Here is an 18604-nt window from a genome sequence, read left to right as displayed (position 1 = left end):
TACTGATTATTTCAATTCCCTCTCCCCCTGCTCCACTGTGGCCCCACCCCTGCCCTCCCCTCCCCCGCCTTCCCTCCCCTTTCCCTCTCCCTCCCCTCTCCCCAGCTCTCCCTCTTGCCTCACCAGGACGGCAAGGACAGCTGAAGTGTCCTCAGATGTGGTATACTTTGCCCAGAATCCTGGCCTGACTGCCACTTGTTCTCAAGGCAAATCTGCTGTGCAGGGAAAGTGGATCCCTCCCTTCTCCCACTAAAGAAAGAGCATGAAAGAACCCCACCTATGGTATATCGTGGTGCAGTCCTGCCCCACGGCCCTGCACCGAATTCTGTGTGCTCACCATCTCTTTAGAAATCAGCCAATCCAAACCTCTTACCAAACAGATGGGAAACCTGAGGCTCTGAGAATTTCTGTCTTGAGTTCACGCAGCCAGCGTAGGGTGGAGATTGGAATCTACCTGGATCTATCCGCCTCCATTAAAGGGCTCTTTGTAGCAGACACCCCATGTTGCCTTCCTTGGCTCTGGAGGGCCCCGCATTTGTCTGGAGCATTCCACACTCCTTCTGGAAAAGGAAAGGGCTCCCCTGGAGATGAGGGGCAGGAGGCTTTTCAGGTGGTAGCTTTCTTAAGTATACGGCCTCCTCCCCTAGACCATCAGCCAGCTGGACCCCGTTTGCCTCATCAGAGCTCAGCTCTTCCGTTCCCCCAACTAGTGATGTAGGGGAGAAGGCAGTCCCCAGGTGAGATGACACACACATACCTGTGGGTTAGAGACCTGTGCCCTTGTCCATCCTGCCCTCCCTCCCTGCCTCTCTCCACGACAGCATCAACTCTGTACCAGGTGAGTGAGGAACTCCCAACCCAGAAACACACATACACGGACAGATGAGAAAAAACAGGCCAATGAGAAAAACACGGTGAATACCCCCTAAAAGGAAACTGCCAACTTTGTGGGGTTCAGGGGAGGTCCCTCGGAGAAGGTGACATCTGAGCTGGCTCTGAAAAGATGAGCTGGGCCAAGGAGTTGATTAAGACCTGGCTTGAATGAAAAGCCTGAGGAAGGAGCCCTCACCCTCCGGTTCAGAAGCTTGCCCTGGTCCCCGGTAGGACTGGAGGCAGGCGACTGTCTGCTGAGGGGTACAACAGTCCCAGATGTGGGGTGACGGGAAGGGGGGTACCTAGGGCCAAACACACACACAAATTCTTCCCCCTCCCGGCCCATCCTTGACCTCTACATTTGTTTGGAAAAGTGGAAACAAATTACAACCCAGATGACACGGCCGGGAAAGTCTCACCTGCCCGTATTTGTAGTCGTGCTATCTGGCCTCCCCTCAGCTTGATTCATCAGGGGCCAGGAGGATGCTCTGGGGACTGGCTGGATCCTGGTTTGTATGGCGGGTCTAGAAGGGGCTGGGAAGCGCATCAGGGGGGTTTGCTGGCAGTGCCCCTGCCCCCGCCCCTCGGTCTGGCTCTTTGTTCCAAAGATGGCGAGAGGCAGGAGCCCCAGGTGGGCCTCCCTTTCCCCCCCTTTCTAGTTCCGAATCTCTAAGAGGCATTGCCCAGACTCTTTCAAGGGTTGCCCAGAGAGGGTTTGTGGGCAGAGGAGGATGGAGCAGGGAGGGTGGGGTGGCTGGGCTGGAGCTGGCCGTCCTAAAGGCGTTTGCGCTCTGTCTCCAGCCCAGGGCATCCCATGGTGGGTTGATGTTCTGTGTATCCCGATCCTCACTCCTCCTCCCCTCAGCATGCCTGAGCTGGGGCTGCTCTGCTGTGGAGGATCTTTGGTCCCTACCTGCCTCTCTGGGTCCTGGAAACACAGGGCCGCTCCCTCTGCTCTGATCTCTAGATTCATACCTGACTGTCACGCCTTTGGCGTTTGAGGAAACAGGGAGAAGACAGCAAACGCTCCCGAGGGTTCTAGCACCTGATTAGCACTAGATTTACCCACCGGTCCCTCCTGACTAGACTCTGGTTATGCGCTCATCTGAATTCGCAGCTCCTCCTCCACGTTTCGCACTGTGCCTCAGGTCCTCTGTCAAGGTCTGTGGAATCAACTGGAATTCTTTCTGCTGGGGAGGAGCAGCAAAGGAGGAAGCACTGAGGTTTCCAAGAGCCCCGCTGTGCAGCATTTGGAGTGGGCTGACCTCTTAGCGGGATACAGGAAGGACAGTGTGACACAGAGACAGCTTACTCCCAGGAATCTCCTGGGGACATCAGGGTATATGTCTGGAGGTGGGGGAGCCCCCCTTGGGCTGCCTGCAGACTGGAGCCTTTGTTATCAGCTGTCCAGTGGTCCTGGGCCTCCAGCTCTGCTCACATATTGAGGAACCAGGAGGACCTCTCCCTGAGAGATTTCTCAGAGCCTGGAGCCAGGAGGAATACATGTTAATTCATCTGCCACTGTCTAGTTCTGTACTTTGGCCCAGAAAATAATTGCAGTAATATAGGATGGGGAAGATGTGGTTTAACAGCAGTGCAAATAGAAAACAAAAACAACTTACAGTTTGAGCTTTTAGTAAGCTTTATGGAACTCACTGTTGTGATGTGGCTGCCAAAGGAGCAAACTCTATCTTTGGTTGTATTACTAGAAATATGAGATGGAAAACAAAGGAGGTGATATTTCTACTCTGTACTGCTCAGGTTATACTTGGTTTCTTATGTTCAGTTATGGACTTTGTATTTTAAAAGGGGTCAGTACAAGTCTGAAAGTGAGAAAAAGTGATCAGAATGGTGAGTGGACTTGAAAATAAGTCACTCCGAGAAAGGATTAAGAAACTGGGGCTGTTTAGTCCAGAGAAGTGATGACTGGGGAGTCCAGGGAGGGATATGAAAGCTGTTTTCAGGTGCTTGAGATGCGCCATGTAAAAGAGGTTTGTTTCTATTTGTTCTTAGTGGTCTCCTGGGTTAGAATTAGGGGTAATTTCTTTTCCTATCACCACTTCCTCATAAAACTACCTTCTTAGAAAACAGACCGCAGAGGACACAGGCAGGCAGCAAAAGAGAGCTGATGGTCTGGAGTCACTGTGGCCCCTTGAGAAAGGGTAAAGTCTTACCCCCCAGGGGGAAGGGGAAGGACCAGGCATTCTTTCTGCATCCACTCACCAGGTGGTACAGAACACACCTGTCTGAACAGGTGGGGCCAAAGCCCTACACCCAAGTCAATAAATCAAATTGAAACCCCTTCCTGCCATCGTGAGTGTGTCTCCTACTTCACTGTATCTCTTTAGCTGACTCGCCTGGTGCAAGTGTTGTACTCTCAAGAGTTTAGTTTGGGGTTGATTTTCCCTTGCCAGCCCCTTGTACCTTGACTGTTTCCTGATGTCTGCACATGCAGGCCTGTGATCTGTGCACAGCTCTATAGTACATCACCTTATGGTTATTAATTTCTTCTCTCTCTCTCTCGACCATGAACCTCTTAAAAGAAAAGAAAGCCAGCACCTAGAAGTTCCTGGCACATAGTAAGTGCTCAGTAAACATTTGTGGACTGGATGAAGGTGAGGAGAGGCCCGAATGGGGAATTCTGAGCCTTGGTTACTAAGGAGATGTGGGGTCTGGAGCTAGCTCCCTCTCCCCTCGCTCTTCCAGCCCCACGCCCCTCCAGTATTGATCAGAACTCTCCCAGAGTCTCAGGACCTGTGACCAAATGGTTTCCTGCTCTGGGGGGAGGCAGGGGTGGGGAGGGGGGTCTGATAGCTTGTTGTCCGTTCTTCTGTTTCCAGGCTGGGACTGGAGGCCCCTCATTCCTGAGGTGGCTGCATTCTCCGGAGGCCACAGAGCAAGTGAGGCGGGCTGAAGCCTGCCCTGTTTCAGGTCTCCTCTCAGGCCCAGGCCCCTCCCTCCCAAGGCGTAACCGAGTCCTTCCCACGAGAGAAACAACTCCCAGGCCCGCTCCTGTGCCCTGCGTGCTGAGGGCAGAGGAGGGAGCCCGGGGGCGTTATAGCACGTGGAAGCGAAGTCACTTGTCTTCAGCTCAGCCACTCCGGACATTTCCTACAGTTATCCTCTCCTCTCTCTCTCTCTCTCTCTCTCTCTCTCTCTCTCTCTCTCTCTCTCTGTGTGTGTGTGTGTGTGTGTGTGCGCACATGTGTGTATACATCTATCTGTCTATTTACACACACGCACACACACATATAGTATGTGTATATGCTCCAAACAATCTCTCCAATTTGCCTGGAAGTTTTCTGAGTTAGAGAAACTTCCATTTCCATGGAGAATGGTATTTGAGATTTTATTTTTCTACATTACCTTAGGAAAGCAGAGGGGTTGGGGTGGCATTCTTAATAGAGGAGGCCTTGATATGCTGAAGCAGCTCACATTATTAAACACCAAGAGGGGAACCCAAAAATGCTGAGCTAAAGATAGCATGTGCCGCCTTTGGTCCTTGACTCCCGGCCCTCATCATTTGGAGAACTAGAAGGTTTGGAGAATGCAGAGGAAAGACAGGGGTCTTTTGTTCATATCTTTACTCAACCTTTATTGTGCACCTACTATGTGCCAGATATTCCACCAGATGCTGGAGATCAGTGGATAACTGGGATTCAGGCCTTGGACACAAAGACTTCACAGTGCATTGATGGAGCCAGCATGGTGACATGTGCTACAAGAGGGAGGGGCAAGGACATAGCCCCTGTACTAGCAGGTAGGAGCTAACAGAGGAGCCTCTATCCCTGCCTTGTAGACCAGGAAGCTTCATGGAGGAGATGCTACCCAGATGAATTCAGAAATGCAAGAGGAAATGTGCCAGCTGGAGAAAAGAGAGAATCTGGTGTGAGGACTCCTTAGGGTGGCAGGGCTGAGCAGGGGTGGGCACGTTGCCTTCTTCCTAAGAAGAAGATTAAAAAAACGCAAGCTCTACCCTGGGTCACTGCCCAGATGCAGGTTTACCACCTGGGGGGTCTGGAGTGAAGGGTGGGAGGGGATTGAAAGAGCCCACCCTGCCTAAGAGGAAAAAACATCTAAGCCAAACTTCCCCATCAGCACCTCTGTAAGATGGATCTGCTCGGGTAATCAAGTTTGGCGATCTCCGCTGGCTGCCTCACCGCGTGCTTTTGTATGTTTCATGAGACGCCAGTTAGAATTTGCTAAATAAAGAGGGTAGCTCGGCAGGAGAGGGACAAGTTTTAATGGGAAGATCCTGACTGGTGAGCTGGTAAAGGGAGATGGGCGGACTTGAGGCCACCAGGCTGCTTAGCTCAGCACCGGGCAGGATTGGGGCGCGCATGCGTGCGCGCGCGCGCACGTGCGCCCTTGTACCTGCAGTTAATTACAAGGTCAGGGTATTTTAGCCTGGTTTGCCTTCTAGTGACAGAAGGGCGGTTCAGTGGGCCATATGGATGAGGGAGAAAAAGAGGAGGAGAGTTGGGTAGTTGCAAAACTTTTCTGTTAAAGGTTCCAACACTTGCTGAGCTGTTAGTGGGGGATGTAAGCCAGGTTTGGGTCTTTGTTCTCAAACCTTAGACAAAACAATTAGAAACCAAGCCTTCAGGTGGGGAATCGTTTTTGGGGGGCTCAGAGCACACATGTCTGCTTTCAGACGCTAGCGGGTGCCAGCTCATCCATCTTGGCTGAGTTCTGGAGAAGCAACCGCTGGTGCTGAGCTCAGCAGTTATGAGCAACAGAGCAATAAACCAGTCCAAGAGCCCTGTCGCTGCAATGAGATGAGATAATCCTACAGTTTAATAAGCAGGAGCATGCAGCAGGACTGAAGCAAACTGTTTCTAGGTGATGAGACTGTGTACCTTCCTGGGCCGGAAAGAAGCATGTGAGAAGGAGTTTGGGGTTTGTGTTACTGGGTTGGGGAAGGGATGACGAGGAGCTGAGCAAGAAGAGGGCCTGAGCTTCACCAGTGACCCTGGGGATTCACTTTCAAATGTTGGGAGGACCGATGACCTAATTCTACTCAGCATCGTTGGAAACTCAGAACGGGGAGGAGCACGGGAAGGGACTTTCATTCTTACTGAGCTGAAATGAACCAAATGTTAAATGATGGGCTCCTCTGGGGTAGGGAGAGGGATCAGAGAAGTCTGAGCCAGACTCCATTCATTGCTAATTGTGCAGTTTAGTCAAGTCACAAGCCACTGTTTCCTCATCTGTAAAATGGGCGTAATTGTAATGCCTGGATAATGCATAGAAACATTCCCCTAAGACTAGGATTAATCTCAGAATCGTTGTGAATGTTTATCACAGACGAGATTCCAAAATGGTAAAATGCAGAGTTTTATGGACTCAGGGGTTGCCAGGTGCACTCTGTTTCTGGGCTCCGTGTCTGCTACTGAGGACTTGGCTGGCGCTCCTCAATTTTCCTCAGCCCAGCCCAGAGACATCCCACAGCTGGCTAATACCTGCTTGTGAGAGCCAGTTGCTAACATTTCAGGACAGTTTCCCATCTGGTTGTTGAATGTGTTGGTAGCTTGAAATCAGCCATGATGGGAGTGCTTATACCAGCCATGCCATGAGTCAGGGTCCTCCTGAGAGCTGGGGGCATTCATCAGCTCAGCCCTGACCCCACCCTTCCGCCTTCACTGGTTCTCCCGCTGCTTCACTCGGGCCAGCTCCCCCGCCCACTGTGTTCCTCCGTAACACTCAGCATGCTGGGGCTGGGATGCTGAGGGCCCTGGTTCTGGTCCTGCAACCCAAACTCCAGTCTCACTGGGCTGCTTCTTGTTTCCAGGCACTGCTGCCCACATGTTCCTTTGCTCTGTGCTTTTGATTACACCCTTCCCTCCACAAATGCCTCTCTTAGGACGGTTGTGCCAGGGCTTCCCGAATAACCCTCACACACAGGTGGTTTACAGATATGGACACGGAGGTTAAGTAACCCCTATGAGGAAACCTAACTGGGAAGTGTTAGAACCGAGATTCAAGAACAGGTTCTCCTGACTCCTTGGCCAGGGCTTTTGCCATTGCATTTTCCCATCACATTTTCCTACTCTTAGTCATTTCCCCCTTCCCCGCAGAACCCAGCACGATGCCCTGCACAATGTCAGGGTTTAATGCCTGTGCGATAAATGGACTGCGACTCCCCTTCCTCGCAGTCACATACTTTGTGACCAAAGTGCGGCGGGGATTAGGAGGGAATTAGAGTGCGATATTACTTCTACAGAATCAGCCTTGTCCTCAGCACCGCCCCGAGGATGTTTCTCCCCCGTAGGTACTCAGCCCCAGAGTGAATCCTGGAGCTGGTGTGAAGGCAGTTGAAAGAGTTTCAACAGAAATGGACATGTCCGTGGATTTGCAGCAGAAGAATGTTACTTAACGGAACGTGCAGTTGCAAGATGGCCCCCGTCTGACCTTCCAAGCTTTAGGAAAGCTCTTCTGCCTCTTGGCAACCACAACAATCGCACATTTCCCTCAAATCTGAGGACCATGGCTCCACGTAAGAATGGAAAATGAACAAGTAAACAGGCTTTCTGCAATGAGACACACTCCTAAAGGTTTTCCTTGCAGATTTAATTAATTTAATTAATTAATTAATTAAATCTTGGTGTGCCCTTCATTCCCATCTCAAGGAAAAAAAAAAAGTAGCGGATGGTAACGACTTAAGGATGAGAATTTCCTATTTCTCCATAGGTCTAGTGTCTAATTCTATTTGGGCTTGGAGATATGGATCCACCCTTATTCCTTGGCCAGTTTGAAAGGAAATAAGACACACCTCCTTGCTATTGTCTTTCTTTCTTTTTCTTCTTCATTTTTTTTTTAATTGAAGTAGAGTTGACTTACAATGTTGTGTTAGTTTCTGCTGTACAGCACAGTGATTCAGTTGTATATATTTATACATATATACATATTGTTTTTTGTATTCTTTTCCTTATAGGCTATTACAAGATATTGAATATGGTTCCTGTGCTGTACGCTAGGACCTTGTTGTTTATCTATTCTGTACAGAGTCATTTGTATCAGCCAATCCCAAACTCCAATTTATCTGTCCCCGCCTCCTTTCCCCTTTGGTAACGGTAAGTTTGTTTTCTATGTCTGTGAGTCTATTTCTGTTTTGTAAATAAGTTCACTTGCCGCATTTTTTCTGAACCGTCAGAGCTGCAACGCCACACAGTGGGGAGGGGCACTCGCTGGGTTGTCATCCGATGAAAAGTCGAGAGCTACGTGTATCTTCTTTCCCAGGAAAGTTTTGCCAGGACGACAGTAGGTGAAATTATAGGTTTACCTCCAGCCAACGTTTTGAAGAACTGCCGTGTTCCTATTCTTTTCCAGCTAAGCTCTGATGTGTGTCGACTCCCTGTAATTATGGTATAATTGGATTTAACTATAGGGGTAGAAGCAGTTTTCCACCAAGTCCCCCTCAAATAATTTGTTGCTTATTAGAAAAAAGGGACCTCTTGCTGGCTTTAGTGGCATAGGCTGCCCCCAACTCCCCAAGGGAAGAAAAGAATTGCTGCCGGTATGAGCACCAGCCCCTTAGTAGGTTGGCTGAGTCACCGCGCCCTTGCACCCTAGCTCTGAACATTCCAGAAGGTTCACCTTCTCTAAAAAGGAAATCAGATACGAGGCCTTCCCCGGGGTCCCAAAGTGAAACATTTCAATCTCTCTCACTCCCGTGGTGAGGAAATTATTCTCAATGTCCAGAGTTTGCAAACTTGGGTTGCACCTGGGCGTGGTCTTATGTTATTCATCTTGTGCAATGTTTAGAGTTTTTATGAGCTAGGTGCCGCAGATATGAATTAGGTGGCTTTACATAAAATTCTGAATTTCAGCTTCCCCTTAAAAAAGAAAATAAGTCGGTCAATCCTGGACTGGAAGTCCTATGTTACCACACTTTGCTGGACCTTGAGTCTCATGTCCTTTCAAGAAGGTCACATGTTTACCATTTGCCTTCCAGCCCTCATCACTCATGTACTTAACCTTCTTGACCGTTAGCATGTGAGTGATTTGTATCCTTGGGTCTCTCTCAGTCTCTCAATTTGCAACCCCCCCATCTCTCAGTAACATGAACCTGTCTTTTATTGAAGGCAGTGTGATGTAGTGCAAAGAGTAAGGGCTTCTGAGTTAGAGAAATTTATTAAATCCTGGCTCCCTCGTTCACCAACTGTGTTACTTTGGATGAGCATCGTTAAATTTCCGATCACAGTTTCTGCATCTGAGATTTCCCTGATCCCACGTCATAAGCTGGGGTGAGCCCCAGCAGGACCCTTGGCACATGGAGGATGTTCAACGTTGGTTTCCCATGCTCTCATCCTGCCCTAAATGGAATCAGTGAAGGACATCAGTATCCGCCAACGCCACAGACCCCTTACACCGAAAGGCACCTAGGGAGCTTATGTTTACTTCTCTGCCTCCAACGTAACGCTCCCACACAGGGGAGATACAGAGAAGTAAAAACCACTTGTTACTCAGTGAATAACAAACCCAGGTGTCCTGGGCTATCAGCCGAGTGCTCATTTCACTCAGGACAGCCTGCCAGACCCACACAGATTCTTTCCAGCAGAACTGAAGATGGAGTGAGCGTGGGATTTCTGTTGCTTGCGGCTTGACAAAAACGGGTGGAGACAATGAGTGGTTTGACTGTCTGAGAAGAAGCATCAGGGAGTGATCTGAATTAATCACACGATTGTTGCAAGATAGAACCAGGGTGTTAAGAAGCTCTGCTTTGCCATTCTGCTCTTTAATGATGCAGTTTGCACAAACTTCCCTTTAATATGCCTTCCCTTCCTCTTTGAGGTGACTCTGCAATAAAGGTACAAGATCTAGGTCAGCACCTTAATCATCTCCGGCTGAGTCTCACAGTGAAGGAAAATAATATCGCATAGCTTCCCCCTCCCAGGATCCCTTGTGGACCATGTGGACATCAGACATGAGTTTCACTTGCAAATGGCTCAAGGGATATGGTTAAGTGGAGGCCAGGTAGGGCCTTGGGCAATAATACCACCTTTTCATAAAGTGATTCAAACTCCCTGAGGTCTGGGAGTTAGAAAACCAGGCTACATCCTGAAAACCAGGTTTCCAGCCTACACCCACTACCACGAAACTGTGTGACCCTCGACAAGTCACCTCACATCTGTAGATGTTAGTTTTCTCATTTGTCAAGTGATGGGGCTGGAGAAGATAGCCTTTAAGGCTCCTTCCAGGTCTAAGTCTTCAACAACAATTAATGTAGAACTTAACTCCTCAGAAGAAGAACTTAACTCCTTAAAGTTATAAATAGACTTTGAAGCGGACCCAAATCCATTGGCTGGAGGACAGTTGGAAAGTTTGATGCTCAGATGGATCATAGACGGGGGGGTGGGGAGGGTTGTCAAGCAACCAGATCCCCCGATTGGTTATATATAACCCTTGGGAATCCCAATGAACTTGAACAATGCCAGGCTGCCGAGTTGTTTTGGCTGAACGCAGTGCGGGGGTCAGAAGACGATGCTGTAAGTAGAGGGCTTTGCAGTTCCATCCTTAGGTTTATAGACTGAGCAGTGCCTCCTTGGGAAGTAGATTACACTCAGATTTATCAACCTCAGAAATGCAGATGTGGGAAGATGTTGTGTGAGGCAGGGATCAGAGTTTAACAAGGCTCACTCTTGCTCTAATTCAGTAGGGGTCAGCCCAGAGATAGGAGTGAGTAGGAAAGACGTGCTGAAGGATTTCTCTTTCATAATTGACTGGTTTCCAACAAAGCATTTAGTGTCTCTGAATCTCTGGGCTTGATGCTTTCCCTGGAATTGACTTGATTCTATTCCCTGGGTTTATCCAAGTCTTTGAATAGAGAGGCTTTAGCTAGAGCCAGAAATAATGCATGGCTATTGATTTTTTTGACATAGTGACCTTGAACTTGGATCAGGACCACCATGAAGAGGAGCTCAGCGTTTCTCCTGTTGCCTGTATCTTGCAGAACTCTTGGAGTTGCCCAATTGCTTGAGAAATTAGAAAAGCCCTGTGGAAATACGGAGGTAGATGTGAACTGAGCTGGATGGATTGGATCAGCCGTGGATCTTCTAGGAGTCTCATTCCAAGGCAGCCAAGCCCTCCCTTGCTCTCTTGATGTAATTCATGTTGCCCCCTGCATATGCTGTTTACAGCACCCACGGGTTCCCCTGACCACGTGGCTCACCACCCATGGCTTATTTCTCTCCTCCTGCCTCGCACTACCCAGCCTTCCTGCTGCCGTGTGGCCGTTCATCACGCTCTCCCCCACATGCTCAGCCCGTGGTGATCTCTCTTGCCCTGACCTGCTGTGGCTGTTACATTCTGAACTCTTCCGTCTAGCTTTTAATTACATGCTGTTTTGTATTGTTCTCTAATTGTTTCATGTGGATTCTTTACCTCTTCACAACCTCTCCAGATTATGAGATTCTTGGGGCCAGGGACCATGTCTTCTTGAATCACCCCCAGGCCCAAGCTCGCTGGCCTCAGAATATCTGATCTTTCAGGGTCACAGGTTTTGGACTAGACATTCCCCCTGCCTCCATGCACTTCCCCCAGCTCCAGCTTTACTCCTGCCCGTGACAAACTTTCCTTTTCAGCTGGGGCCCTGCAGCTGCCCTAGCATGCCTGCTGCAAATCAGCTTGAAGGAAGCTGTCTGGAAGTGCCCTGGTGAGTCAATTGGGCCCCTCCTTGGAGACAAGGAATTCGGAGGTCTTGCAGGCACATGCCTGCCCATCTGTGGCATGATTCTACAGCCAACCCGTCTTGCCTCTGGGAACGCTTCTTACTTTTACCTTGCTTGAGTAAGCTTCTTCCCTCCTCCGCTGGCTGCCCTGACTTGTCAGGTGTAGATGGCAGGACAGCTCTGAAGAGCCAGCCTCTGGTGGGGACAGCTGCCCTCTGCGAGCCAGGCACTGTGGGATGCTGGTGGGCTTCCTTAAATAAATCCAAAAGAAAGAGGGGAAACCACTAAGTCATGACTTTTTTAAAAAAAGTATTCCCCCAGAGAGAGCAAGAATAGGATGGAGAAGAAGAAAGCAGAGCTCTGATTTGGCTCGTTCACCAATTAGCTGTGTCATCTCGCGTGACTCACGTACCCTCTTACTTTCAAACTCCTCTTCTGTAAAGTGAGGCAGTTGGATTAAAGCAGTAGCTTTCAAGCTTATAAAACAAAGGAACTCTTTTAGCCAGTGAAATCTTAATGAAGGATTTCAATTTCTACAGGAGAAAAGAGAGCCATTCTGGTTGAAGCTGGGGTGGAGAGAGGCTCTTGGTTTCTTACTGGTCTTTCAAATTCTCCCCCGAAACACCTTGTGAGAACTTCCTAGGAACCCAGCTCGAAGAGCACGGAGAAAGATGATCTCTATGTCCATTCTAGCTCGGCCATTTTCCACACCCGTGCCACTCACGGTGTGGTCCTCAGGCCAGCAGAGGCACATGGGGGCTTGTGAGGAAGGCAGCATGTCAGGTCCCCCTTGAGACCTACAGAATCAGAATCTGCATCCCCTGTTTCACAAGATCCCCAAGTTTGAGAAGCCCTGGTCTGTCCGGTTCTGCGACCCAGAGCACTAGGCGACCTGAGAACCGAGGGGGCATTGTGTCTCTCAGTGTAGTCCGTGAGCCTGGTTAATGTTTTAATGGCCACTTCTGCAAAAAAAAAAAAAAAAAAAAAAACCTCTTCCCGAAAACCTAAAAGCATGTTTGTGCTGTTGGAGGTGGTGGGGGAGCTGTTTCAGGAGATTTGTATATTTCTAGTGCTTTTTGTATTGACAGAAGAATTTAAATGTCATTTAATAAGACCTTTAGGATTTTCTTCTGATTTCTCATTTCCTCTCTCTTTTTTGAAAACCTGGACTCTTTCTCAGCCAAGAATAAATAAATTTGAGCCCCAAAGGGGTGGGTTTGGCTTGACATCTAAGCATCTGGAGCTGAGGGAGGCTCATAACTTGGCAGGCAGCCTCAGCCCCGCCCTGGCTCATCATGCCCTGCGGTACCCCACCCTTCTCCCTTCTCTGTGCCCCGACCAGCCCTGCTATTTCATCCCGCCTCACTTACTATGGTCTTCTTTCCCAGGTCACTCACAGAGGTTCTATGCCTTTAAAAGAATGCTCCCTTGGTGTCCCCAAGACTTAGGGAGAAACCCTCTGTTGAAAGTGGCGCTGTTACATGGACAGAGGCAAATCCAGGACAGTTTGGGAAGATGTTAAGGCTCTTGGAATAAAGCCAGGTCAACAGCCCTTAAAAAATAATTTTAAAAAGTATTGAGTATCTTTAAAAAGTACTGATAAATCCCCACCCTATGAAACCATTCTGGGGGAGCTGGGTTTGGGGTGTTCTTCAGCTGATCCCAGGGGGCTCTACTTGTAAAGTCATCTTTACCAGGACCTTGTGTCATTTGAAAGGTCACGCCCTCACTGGCTCAGCCTGGCAGGGTGGGGAGGTTTTGTGCAGCCACCTCTTCCCAAGGTTCAGTTGGCCTGTTTCTGAAAGATGCTGGCTCTGTGGGCCAACCACGGTTGCCTTTAGTGACTTCACGGGGTTTTCCTCACTAATTCAGCATCTTTCTTTGCAATCTAAGCTAGTGATCCATTCCCAAGGCACTGTGTATCTTTTTGTCTCTTTGGGGGCTGGAAAGATACACATATCTTCTCCATCCCTTCCTTTCTCCCCACTTTACAAATTGCCTTATGCCGTGCCCCTGACATTTGTGTCTTTAGCCCAGGTCTTTGTCCTAAGCCTAAGAGTTTTTGGTCCAACTTTCTCTAGAATATTTCTGCTTGAGAATCCCACATGCAGTTCAAACTCAATAGGTCAAAATTGAATTCATCATAGTTTCCCCCAAACTTGTTCCCATAAACACTCCCATGTTGCCCTTCTCTGTAAAAGGCATCACCTTTCACCCAGTTGCTCATGCCAGAAATTTAGGAGTCACCCCTGATTCTTCTCTTCCCCTGCCTCCTCACTATTTGTCATCAAAACCTGTCTATTCCACCACCTTAATTGGCCATGAATCCAACCATTTTTTGGTCCATTCTCATTGCTGCCACACTGGTGCAGACCACAGATATAAATCACCTGGAATAGAATCAAAAGGAGATTTCTTTTCCTTCTTCCCAATTCCAAGCGTGGAGGCTGACACAAGAGATGCTGAAGAAATGATTGCCAAATCAAGACATGGAGAAAGGAGGGAAAGAAAAATGAAGCTATTACCAACTACTGCCTTCTGAAAGCACCAGGCTAGATACAGGAGAGAGATGAGATGAGATGAGGTCTTCAAATAGTAAGACTTCAGATGAAATGTTTCATAATATCCCTTTGTTGCAAGACTCATTGCCAATAACTTTATTATCTAACCTGGATCCCAACTGCTACAGTGTAAACCTGTTTTCATTGGCTCTGTCCTTAAGGGAGAATAGCTCATCCCACTTCTTCTGTATGTGACAGAAGAAGCTATGGGGATTATAACGCCTTTGCGCAAAGCCTGGTTCTAATCCAGGCTGGAGACCTGAATCCATCTGCTGGAAGAGTAGCTGCCCCAGGGGTGGCTTCCTATGCCAGATAATTAGCAGAAAAAAGAAATAAATCTGAGGGTTGGGTTTAATTTCCAAAATCTTTAAGGTAATCGTGTACAGCTCAGCTTCTCCCATACTCTGTCCCTTCACTCTTCTCTGTGTGGCCCCCAAGTCCTTCGCAGTCATTTCCTCTTCCCCACATCCAGGAAGAAAGGAAACAGCATTACTGGAAGAGAAGCCAAGAGTCTCAAAGCCCCACCCATTGCAAAATGAATTCTCTTCTCTCTTTGTCTCCACACCAGAACATGACATAACACGTTTCGCTGATGCTAAATCCTAGAACTGCTGGGAAGGGAAGCCTGACAGAATGCATTGTTTTAAAAGTACTCCTTCCTATTTTTCACCCCCTACCAAAGGCGAAAACAAAAAAAAAGAAAAGCTAAAGAAAAAAAAAGAGGAGTATTCAGTTCCACAATCACCTCTCTCTGTCTGGACTAGCTCAGAAGCCTTGGAAGGTGCCACATATTTTTGTAGGAGGGTGGCCTTCTGCTTGGTGGGGAAAACGCTTTCTGCCCATGTTGGCCGCAGAGATCCCTTCGTTGCCCTGGAGTCCTGCAGGTCCTGCTGATAGGAAGCCAGCCAGCCAAGTCTCTGGCTCTCTGTGGGTGGTGATGGTGGCAGTGTCAGTGGTGCTGATGAGGGTGAGGGAGGGCGCTGGTGTGTCTTGTGGGGGAAGGTGGGGACAGGAAGCTATTGCAAAAGGGGAGGATGAAAAATAAGCTTCCTTGGAAGGCACAGTGTTGATGGACTAAATTCTTTGCTCTGAAGACAAGTTCTGAACAGGAAGATCTTTCTCCTGGATTTGGGGAAATCCTTTTGATCTGCCGGAGAATTTCCAGGTTCAGGAGAGAGTGAAAAGCCTGTCAGGCTTTCCCTCCTTTAAAACAAAGGAAAACGACATATGGCTTTAGTAGTTTTCTCTTCTTTATTGTGATACTGTGATAAAAATTTGTCAACATTTTTATTCATCTAAGCTCTTCATCCAATTGACTTGATTCATTGTGTACCATGTTTTCTGAATGTCTAGATTTGTAATTAGTCACTCCTGCTAATTTAAAAAAAAATTGGATAAAAATGTTGCGTGTCTGCTGAAATTGAATAGACTATTTCATCCAGAAAACGACTTTCAATAATGTAATATGTTATTGACTAAAACTTAATGTAAAGTTATTAATGATTTAAAACTTCAACTTCTCCGTCTGCAAAGAATTATAGACTCAGAAATTCAGAGCTGAAAGGGGGCATTAAAGATCATCTGTCAGTGGGTCTCAAGCAAAGGCAGTTGGAAATGTATATGGTTGATTTGAAATGTGACAATGACAATGATTGAGGGGCATAATTAAATGCAGTGTTCTGAAATTAAGGATGCTAAGCATTCTACGTGCTTGCATGCTTTGTGGTGTGATATAGTGCCACACAGCCAAGAATTTCTCTGTCCAAAGTGGGAGTGCCCCTGTTTAGAACATTGAGTCCAGCTCATCATGTAAGTTATGGTGATACTGAGGCTTGATGTTCCCCAGGTCAACAGGATGTCAATGAAGGGGGCCGGTTTCCACATCTAACTTGGATGCGATCCAATTTCTTTTGTCCCCTTACACCAGTTTCAGTAGTAGTTGCACAGTTAATATGAAGAGAATTTCTCCATTAGAGAATGGGGGAACCAATCCAAGCCTGGTGTAAGTCTTGGTATTTGGATTTCCATTTTTTTCCTTCTTATCCACTGTGGACCACAAATCTTATTTTCCTAACCAACAAAAGAGCTTAAAAGTGCAAGAAGAACAATGAAAATTACAATTTCCAAGAATAGATGAGCCAATTGCTTGGAAAAAATTGTCATGTTAACAGATGAATGAGAGACGATGGAAGCCCAATGGGAGTTTCAGTTCATCTTTGTCAAGAATTAGGAGTCAAATAAGAAATGGTAAAATATGGATTAAGGGTGGATGGGGAGATATTAACATGTAGTCATTTTGCATCAGATCACAGTCTCCAAGTCCAGGTGGTGGCACTTCGTGTATTAAAGACACTTGCAGATGAAATCTTAAAACTCATTTTCAGCCATCATGAAGAGTAGAAAAGTTCCCAGAATACTAGAAATAGAAAAAATATTCTTCTAATTTTCGAAAAGAGAGAAAAAGTAGTTTGCAAAGCCAGTTCCAAGGGAACTTGACATTAAATCTGATGACTCCTCAGCAGTACATTAAACTCATGCTTTATGCACACTTAGAAAAGAATGAGGTGATCTCAGGCAGCCGCTATGGATTCCACTGCCATAAACTGACCCAATATGGACCAGCGTCTTTGGCAAATTTGTGAAGACCCACATACCTAGCATATCTTGATTTCCACAACATGTCTTCCATGATATCTTAGTGGCTAAGACTACAAGAGCCATATTAAGCAATAGTTCAGTTAAGTGAACTTCCAGTTGGTTGAATTTACATATTTAAAGAGTGTTAAATGATAACCTGGAAGGAGAGGTCAGTGAAATTTGCCTTTGCCTTAACCATGTGGTGTTCAATAATTACACTAATATTTTGAAGGAATGCAGTAACAAATATGATTTCTAATTTCTTTGTATGATGTAGAGTCCTATGGGATAACATTCAAGTGATCTCAATAGCCTGGAAGTCTGAACCAAATTCAAGAAGATGAGATTTACCAAATATAAAATATTAATCTCTTGTATCAAAACTCAAAATATCAATTGCACAGCCACAGCCTTAGGGGACCTGTTTTTGCAGATGTTAACATTGAAAGGGAGAGGGCTTCCTAGGTGAAGGGCTTTTTACTGGACAGTAAGCAGAAGACGAATCAATAGTGGGATATAGTTTCCATGAAGTTTATTGTAATCTGAGATGTATGCAGAGAAGCACATTACTTGGATGAGATGCTTGGAGAATGCATCCTATGAAGGATGATTGGAATAACAAAAGACTTCGTAATAACTGGGCTAAAGAAGAGGTAATGAAAATGTCAAGGCTGTCTTCCAATATTCCTGGAGAAAAGGGAGAGGGTTTGCTTTGTAAGAACTTAAGGTAGTAGAATGAAGACAAACAGGCAGAAGTTGCAAGGAAAAAAAATTTAGTTGAGTATAAGGAAAAACTTACTAGTAGTCATGAAGAAATGGGCTTCCATCCACGTTCATAGCAGCATCATTCACCATCGCCAAAAGGCAGAAGCAACCCAAGTGTCCACTGGTGGGTGACTGGATAAACAAATGGGGTATATACATGCAACGGACTATTATTCAGCCTTAAAAAAGAAGGAAATTCTGACATACGCTAACAACATAGATGAACCTTGAAGACATTATGAAAAGTGAAATAAGCCAGTCACAAAAGGACAGATATTGTATGATTCCACTTATATGAGATACCTAGAATAGTCAAATTTATGGAGACAGGAAGTAGAATGGTGGTTGCCAGGGGCTGAGAGAAGTGGGGAATGGGGAGTCGTTTAATGGGTATAGAATTTCAGTTTGGGAAGATGAAAAAGTTCTGGAGGTGGATGACGGTGATGGTTGCAGAACAATGTGAATGTACTTAGTGCCAGGGGACTGTACACTTAAAAATGGTTAAGATGGTGAATTTTTATGTTATGTGTATCTTACTACAGTTAAAAAAAAAATCAAGAGCTCCATTGCCTATAGAATCAACCCTAAAAAACAAAGAAGAGATGGGCTGCTATGAGAGGTACTGAGTTTCCCATAACTGTAGGTAACCAAGCAGGGGCTGGACAGTCCCCTGTGGCACCAGAGGGAATTTCATGATTAGAAGGGATAATGCCACTGAGTTCAGAACTTCAGTAACTCTGTATGAAAACAGAGGCTTCCTCCATGTCACACTGAGTCAGACTGTATGCTTTTAAAAAAATTTGTCTTATTAAATGTTTTTTATTTTTTAATTGAAAGTATAGTCGATTTATAATGTTGTGTTTATTTCTTAATCTTGTATTACAAACACAGGAGTATTCATATATAACATATCATACAAACATAAGACCATGTTTTATAACAAATATTCATTTCAATATACACAATATACACAATAATATTATAATATTATAATACATATAATATTAATGAATATTTAAAAAATGGATACCCACTTAGGCCCCATCCAGTTTCAATATTGGAACATTGTCAGTATCTTAGAAGCCCCCTGTCCCCCAC

This window comes from Camelus dromedarius, chromosome 21, assembly GCF_036321535.1.
Source record: "Camelus dromedarius isolate mCamDro1 chromosome 21, mCamDro1.pat, whole genome shotgun sequence".
Lineage (NCBI taxonomy): Eukaryota > Metazoa > Chordata > Mammalia > Artiodactyla > Camelidae > Camelus > Camelus dromedarius.
This window is presented reverse-complemented; position numbering follows the sequence as displayed.